Consider the following 6,654-nt stretch of genomic DNA (forward strand, 5'->3'; position numbering starts at 1 on the left):
AATTTATTTTCCGTTTTGGACGTAATTAACATATACCGAGCTATTCCAGCGTGTCCGCATTACGATCTCAGCTGAGAATGCCGAGAAACGTTGCTTTTCAATGTTTTTGATCAAAAACAATAATTTTCAATTTATTTTCCGTTTTGGACGTAATTAACATATACCGAGCTATTCCAGCGTGTCCGCATTACGATCTCAGCAGAGAATGCCGAGAAACGTTGCTTCTCAATGTTTTTGATCAAAAACAATAATTTTCAATTTATTTTGCGTTTTGGACGTAACTAACATATACCGAGCTATTCCAGCGTGTCCGCATTACGATCTCAGCTGAGAATGCCGAGAAACGTTGCTTCTCAATGTTTTTGATCAAAAACAATAATTTTCAATTTATTTTCCGTTTTGGACGTAATTAACATGTACCGAGCTATTCCAGCATGTCGGCATTACGATCTGAGCTGAGAAAACCGAGAAACGAAGTTTATCAATGTTTTTGATCAAAATCAATAATTTCCAAATTATTTTGCGTTTTGGTCGTAATTAACATACAGCAAGCTATTGGAAGGTGTCTGCAAAACGATCTCAGCTGTGAAATGTAAGATGCGTTAATTTTCAATGTTTTTGAATTAAATTATGAATATTCAATTTATTTTTCGTTTAGGTTAGGTTAGGTTAGGTTAGGTTAGGTTAGGTTAGGTTAGGTTAGGTTAGGTTAGGTTAGGTTAGGTTAGGTTAGGTTAGGTTAGGTTAGGTTAGGTTAGGTTAGGTTAGGATTGGGTTAGGTTAGGTTAGGTTAGGTTAGGTTAGGTTAGGTTAGGTTAGGTTAGGTTAGGTTAGGTTAGGTTAGGTTAGGTTAGGTTGGGTTGGGATTAGGTTAGGTTAGGTTAGGTTGGGATTGGGTTAGGTTGGGATTAGGTTAGGTTAGGTTGGGATTGGGATTAGGTTAGGTTAGGTTAGGATTAGGTTGGGATTGGGTTAGGTTAGGTTAGGTTAGGTTAGGTTAGGTTAGGTTGGGATTAGGTTGGGATTAGGTTGGGTTAGGTTGGGAGTTGGGATTAGGTTAGGTTAGGTTGGGATTAGGTTGGGATTGGGATTGGGATTGGGATTGGGATTAGGTTAGGAGTTAGGTTAGGTTAGGTTAGGTTAGGTTGGGTTAGGTTAGGTTGGGATTGGGTTGGGATTGGGATTAGGTTGGGATTGGGTTAGGTTAGGTTGGGTTAGGTTAGGATTAGGTTGGGATTAGGTTAGGTTAGGATTGGGATTAGGTTAGGTTAGGTTAGGTTAGGTTGGGTTGGGATTGGGTTAGGTTAGGTTAGGTTAGGTTGGGATTAGGATTAGGTTAGGTTGGGTTAGGTTGGGATTAGGATTGGGATTAGGTTAGGTTGGGTTAGGTTAGGTTAGGTTGGGTTAGGTTAGGTTAGGTTAGGTTGGGATTGGGATTAGGTTAGGTTAGGTTGGGATTAGGTTAGGTTAGGTTGGGATTAGGTTAGGTTAGGTTAGGTTGGGATTGGGATTGGGATTAGGTTAGGTTGGGATTGGGTTAGGTTAGGTTGGGTTAGGTTGGGTTAGGTTAGGTTGGGTTAGGTTAGGTTGGGATTAGGTTAGGATTGGGATTAGGTTAGGTTGGGATTAGGTTGGGATTGGGATTAGGTTAGGTTAGGTTGGGTTAGGTTAGGTTGGGATTAGGATTGGGATTAGGTTAGGTTAGGTTGGGATTGGGATTGGGATTAGGATTAGGTTAGGATTGGGTTAGGTTAGGTTGGGATTGGGATTAGGTTAGGTTAGGTTAGGTTAGGTTAGGTTGGGATTGGGTTAGGTTGGGATTGGGATTGGGATTAGGTTAGGTTAGGTTAGGTTGGGATTGGGTTGGGATTGGGTTAGGTTAGGTTAGGTTGGGTTGGGATTAGGTTGGGATTCAGGTTGGGATTGGGTTAGGTTGGGTTAGGTTAGGTTGGGTTGGGATTGGGATTGGGATTAGGTTAGGTTGGGTTAGGTTGGGTTAGGTTAGGTTAGGTTAGGTTGGGTTAGGTTGGGATTAGGTTGGGATTAGGTTAGGTTGGGATTGGGATTGAGGTTGGGTTAGGTTAGGTTGGGATTGGGATTAGGTTGGGATTGGGATTGGGATTAGGTTGGGATTAGGTTAGGTTAGGTTAGGTTAGGTTGGGATTGGGATTGGGATTAGGTTAGGTTAGGTTAGGTTAGGTTGGGTTAGGTTAGGTTAGGTTAGGTTAGGATTGGGATTAGGTTAGGTTAGGTTAGGTTAGGTTAGGTTGGGATTAGGTTAGGTTGGGATTAGGTTAGGTTGGGATTGGGATTAGGTTAGGTTAGGTTAGGTTAGGTTGGGATTGGGTTAGGATTGGGATTAGGTTAGGTTAGGTTAGGTTAGGTTAGGTTAGGTTAGGTTGGGATTAGGTTGGGATTAGGTTAGGTTAGGATTGGGATTGGGTTAGGATTAGGTTAGGTTAGGTTAGGTTAGGTTAGGTTAGGTTAGGTTGGGATTAGGTTAGGTTAGGTTAGGTTAGGTTAGGTTGGGATTGGGTTAGGTTGGGATTAGGTTAGGTTGGGTTAGGATTAGGTTAGGTTAGAGTTGGGTTAGGTTAGGTTGGGATTAGGTTAGGTTAGGATTGGGATTGGGTTAGGTTGGGTTAGGTTAGGTTGGGTTGGGTTAGGTTGGGTTAGGTTAGGTTGGGATTAGGTTAGGTTGGGTTAGGTTAGGATTAGGTTAGGTTAGGTTGGGTTAGGTTGGGTTAGGTTGGGATTGGGATTAGGTTAGGTTAGGTTAGGTTAGGTTAGGTTAGGTTGGGATTAGGTTAGGTTGGGATTGAGGTTAGGTTAGGTTGGGTTAGGTTAGGTTGGGTTGGGTTGGGTTAGGTTAGGTTAGGTTGGGATTAGGTTAGGTTAGGTTGGGATTGGGTTGAGGTTGGGTTAGGTTGGGATTAGGTTAGGTTAGGTTAGGTTAGGTTAGGTTGGGTTAGGTTAGGTTAGGTTGGGATTGGGTTAGGTTGGGTTAGGTTAGGTTGGGATTGGGATTAGGTTAGGTTAGGATTAGGTTAGGGTTGGGATTAGGTTAGGTTAGGTTAGGTTGGGATTAGGTTGGGATTAGGTTAGGTTAGGTTAGGTTAGGTTAGGTTGGGATTGGGTTAGGATTAGGTTAGGTTAGGTTAGGTTAGGTTAGGTTAGGTTAGGTTGGGTTAGGTTGGGATTAGGTTAGGTTAGGTTGGGTTAGGTTAGGTTGGGATTGGGTTAGGTTAGGTTAGAGTTGGGATTGGGTTAGGTTAGGTTAGGATTGGGTTAGGTTAGGTTAGGTTAGGTTGGGTTAGGTTGGGATTAGAGTTGGGATTAGGTTAGGTTAGGTTAGGTTAGGTTGGGATTAGGTTAGGTTGGGATTAGGTTAGGTTAGGTTAGGTTAGGTTAGGTTAGGTTAGGTTGGGATTAGGTTAGGTTAGGTTGGGATTAGGTTGGGTTAGGTTAGGTTAGGTTAGGTTGGGTTAGGTTAGGTTGGGTTGGGATTAGGTTAGGTTAGGTTGGGATTAGGTTAGGTTAGGTTAGGTTAGGTTAGGTTAGGTTAGGTTAGGTTGGGATTGGGTTGGGATTGGGATTGGGATTAGGTTAGGTTAGGTTAGGTTGGGATTGGGTTAGGTTGGGATTAGGTTGGGTTAGGGTTAGGTTAGGTTGGGATTGGGTTAGGTTAGGTTAGGTTAGGTTGGGTTAGGTTGGGATTAGGTTAGGTTAGGTTGGGTTGGGATTCAGGTTAGGTTAGGTTAGAGTTAGGTTAGGTTAGGTTGGGATTGGGATTGGGATTAGGTTGGGATTAGGTTAGGTTGGGATTAGGGTTAGGTTAGGTTGGGATTAGGTTAGGTTAGGTTAGGTTAGGTTGGGATTAGGATTAGGTTAGGTTGGGATTAGGTTAGGATTAGGTTGGGATTAGGTTAGGTTAGGTTGGGTTGGGATTAGGATTCAGGTTAGGTTGGGATTAGGTTAGGTTGGGATTAGGTTAGGTTGGGATTGGGTTGGGATTGGGTTAGGTTAGGTTAGGTTAGGTTGGGATTAGGATTAGGTTAGGTTGGGATTGGGTTGGGTTAGGTTGGGATTAGGTTAGGTTGGGATTGGGATTAGGTTAGGTTAGGTTAGGTTGGGATTAGAGTTGGGATTAGGTTAGGTTAGGTTAGGTTGGGATTGGGATTGGGATTAGGTTAGGTTGGGATTAGGTTAGGTTAGGTTGGGATTAGGTTAGGTTAGGTTAGGTTAGGATTGGGATTGGGATTGGGTTAGGTTAGGTTGGGATTGGGTTAGGTTAGGTTAGGTTAGGTTAGGTTAGGTTAGGTTAGGTTAGGATTAGGTTAGGTTAGGTTAGGTTAGGTTGGGATTAGGTTAGGTTAGGTTAGGTTAGGTTAGGTTGGGTTAGGTTGGGATTAGGTTAGGTTAGGTTAGGTTAGGTTAGGTTAGGTTAGGTTAGGTTGGGATTAGGTTAGGTTAGGTTAGGATTAGGTTAGGTTGGGTTAGGTTGGGATTAGGTTAGGTTAGGTTAGGATTGGGATTAGGATTAGGTTGGGATTAGGTTAGGTTAGGTTGGGTTAGGATTGGGATTGGGATTAGGTTAGGTTAGGTTGGGATTAGGTTAGGTTGGGTTAGGTTAGGTTAGGTTGGGATTGGGTTAGGTTAGGTTGGGATTAGGTTAGGTTGGGTTAGGATTGGGTTAGGTTGGGATTGGGATTGGGATTAGGTTAGGTTAGGTTAGGTTAGGTTGGGATTAGGTTGGGTTAGGATTGGGATTGGAGGTTAGGTTAGGTTAGGTTAGGATTAGGTTAGGTTAGGTTAGGTTGGGATTAGGTTGGGATTAGGTTGGGATTAGGTTAGGTTAGGTTGGGTTGGGATTAGGTTGGGATTAGGTTGGGATTAGGTTAGGTTAGGTTAGGTTAGGTTGGGATTAGGTTGGGATTGGGTTGGGTTGGGTTAGGGTTAGGTTAGGTTGGGATTGGGTTGGGATTAGGTTGGGATTGGGTTAGGTTAGGTTAGGAGTTCAGAGTTAGGATTAGGATTAGGATTAGGTTGGGATTGGGATTAGGTTAGGTTAGGTTAGGATTGGGATTGGGTTAGGTTAGGTTAGGTTGGGTTGGGTTAGGTTGGGATTAGGTTGGGATTAGGTTAGGTTAGGTTGGGATTGAGGATTAGGATTGGGATTGAGGTTGGGTTGGGATTGGGATTAGGTTAGGTTGGGTTGGGATTGGGATTGAGGTTAGGTTGGGATTAGGTTAGGTTGGAGTTGGGTTCAGGAGTTAGGATTGGGTTAGGTTAGGTTGGGATTCAGGTTAGGTTAGGATTAGGTTAGGATTGGAGTTAGGTTAGGTTAGGATTAGGTTAGGTTAGGTTAGGTTAGGTTAGAGTTAGGTTAGGTTAGGTTGGGATTGAGGTTAGGATTAGGATTGGGATTAGGTTAGGATTGGGATTAGGTTAGGTTAGGTTAGGATTGGGATTGGGATTAGGTTAGGTTGGGTTAGGGTTGGGATTAGGTTGGGATTAAGGTTAGGTTAGGTTGGGATTGGGTTAGGTTAGGATTAGGTTAGGTTAGGTTGGGTTAGGTTAGGTTGGGATTGGGATTGAGTTAGGTTAGGATTGGGATTGGGTTAGGTTAGGTTGAGAGTTGGGTTAGGTTGGGTTGGGATTAGGTTAAGGTTAGGTTAGGTTGGGATTGGGTTGGGATTGGGATTAGGTTGAGAGTTAGGTTGGGAGTTAGGTTGGGATTCAGGTTAGGATTAGGATTAGGTTAGGTTGGGATTAGGATTAGGATTGGGTTAGGTTGGGATTAGAGTTAGGTTAGGTTAGGTTAGGATTAGGTTAGGTTAGGTTAGGTTGGGTTAGGTTAGGTTAGAGTTAGGTTGGGATTAGGATTCAGAGTTGGGTTAGGTTAGAGTTAGGTTAGGTTGGGATTGGGATTGGGATTAGGTTGGAGGTTAGGTTAGGTTGGGATTAGGTTAGGTTAGGATTGGGTTAGGTTGGGATTGGGATTAGGTTAGGTTAGGTTGGGTTAGGTTAGGTTGGGATTAGGTTGGGATTAGAGTTAGGTTAGGTTAGGTTAGGATTAGGATTAGGTTAGGTTAGGTTAGGTTGGGATTGGGATTGGAGTTGGGATTCAGGTTAGGTTGAGGTTAGGTTAGGTTAGGTTAGGTTAGGTTAGGTTAGGTTAGGTTAGGTTGGGATTAGGATTAGGATTGAGGTTGGGATTGGGATTAGAGTTGGGATTGGGATTGGGATTAGGATTGGGATTGGAGTTAGGTTGGGATTAGGTTGGGTTAGGATTAGGTTGGGATTAGGTTAGGTTGGGATTGAGGTTAGGTTAGGTTGGGATTGGGATTAGGTTGGGATTAGGTTCAGGTTAGGTTAGGTTGGGTTAGGTTAGGTTAGGATTGGGATTAGGTTGGGTTAGGATTGGGTTAGGTTCAGGTTAGGTTGAGTTGGGATTAGGTTAGGTTAGGATTGGGTTAGGTTGGGATTAGGTTGGGATTCAGGTTGGGTTAGGTTGGGATTAGGTTAGGTTAGGTTGGAGTTAGGTTAGGTTAGGATTAGGTTAGGTTGGGATTGGTTAGAGTTAGAGTTGGGATTCAGGTTAGGTTAGGTTAGGTTAGGTTAGGTTGGGATTGAGGTTAGGTTGGGATTGGG

The 6,654-nt window shown here is 43.3% G+C and overlaps 1 long non-coding RNA gene across 2 annotated transcripts; it reads left to right on the top strand.

The window, feature by feature from the left end:
- The first annotated feature begins 649 nt into the window (after positions 1-649).
- Positions 650-6,172, top strand: LOC126858691 (uncharacterized). 2 transcript variants are annotated; one of them, XR_007688716.1, is made up of 3 exons: positions 650-748; positions 780-854; positions 6,143-6,172. It is a non-coding gene; the product is annotated as an uncharacterized LOC126858691 (long non-coding RNA). The 2 variants fall into 2 exon arrangements; XR_007688717.1 differs by lacking the exon at positions 6,143-6,172 and adding an exon at positions 4,776-4,790.
- Positions 6,173-6,654: the final 482 nt, after the last annotated feature.

This window comes from Cataglyphis hispanica, unplaced genomic scaffold (assembly GCF_021464435.1).
Source record: "Cataglyphis hispanica isolate Lineage 1 unplaced genomic scaffold, ULB_Chis1_1.0 scaffold65_size6654, whole genome shotgun sequence".
NCBI lineage: Eukaryota > Metazoa > Arthropoda > Insecta > Hymenoptera > Formicidae > Cataglyphis > Cataglyphis hispanica.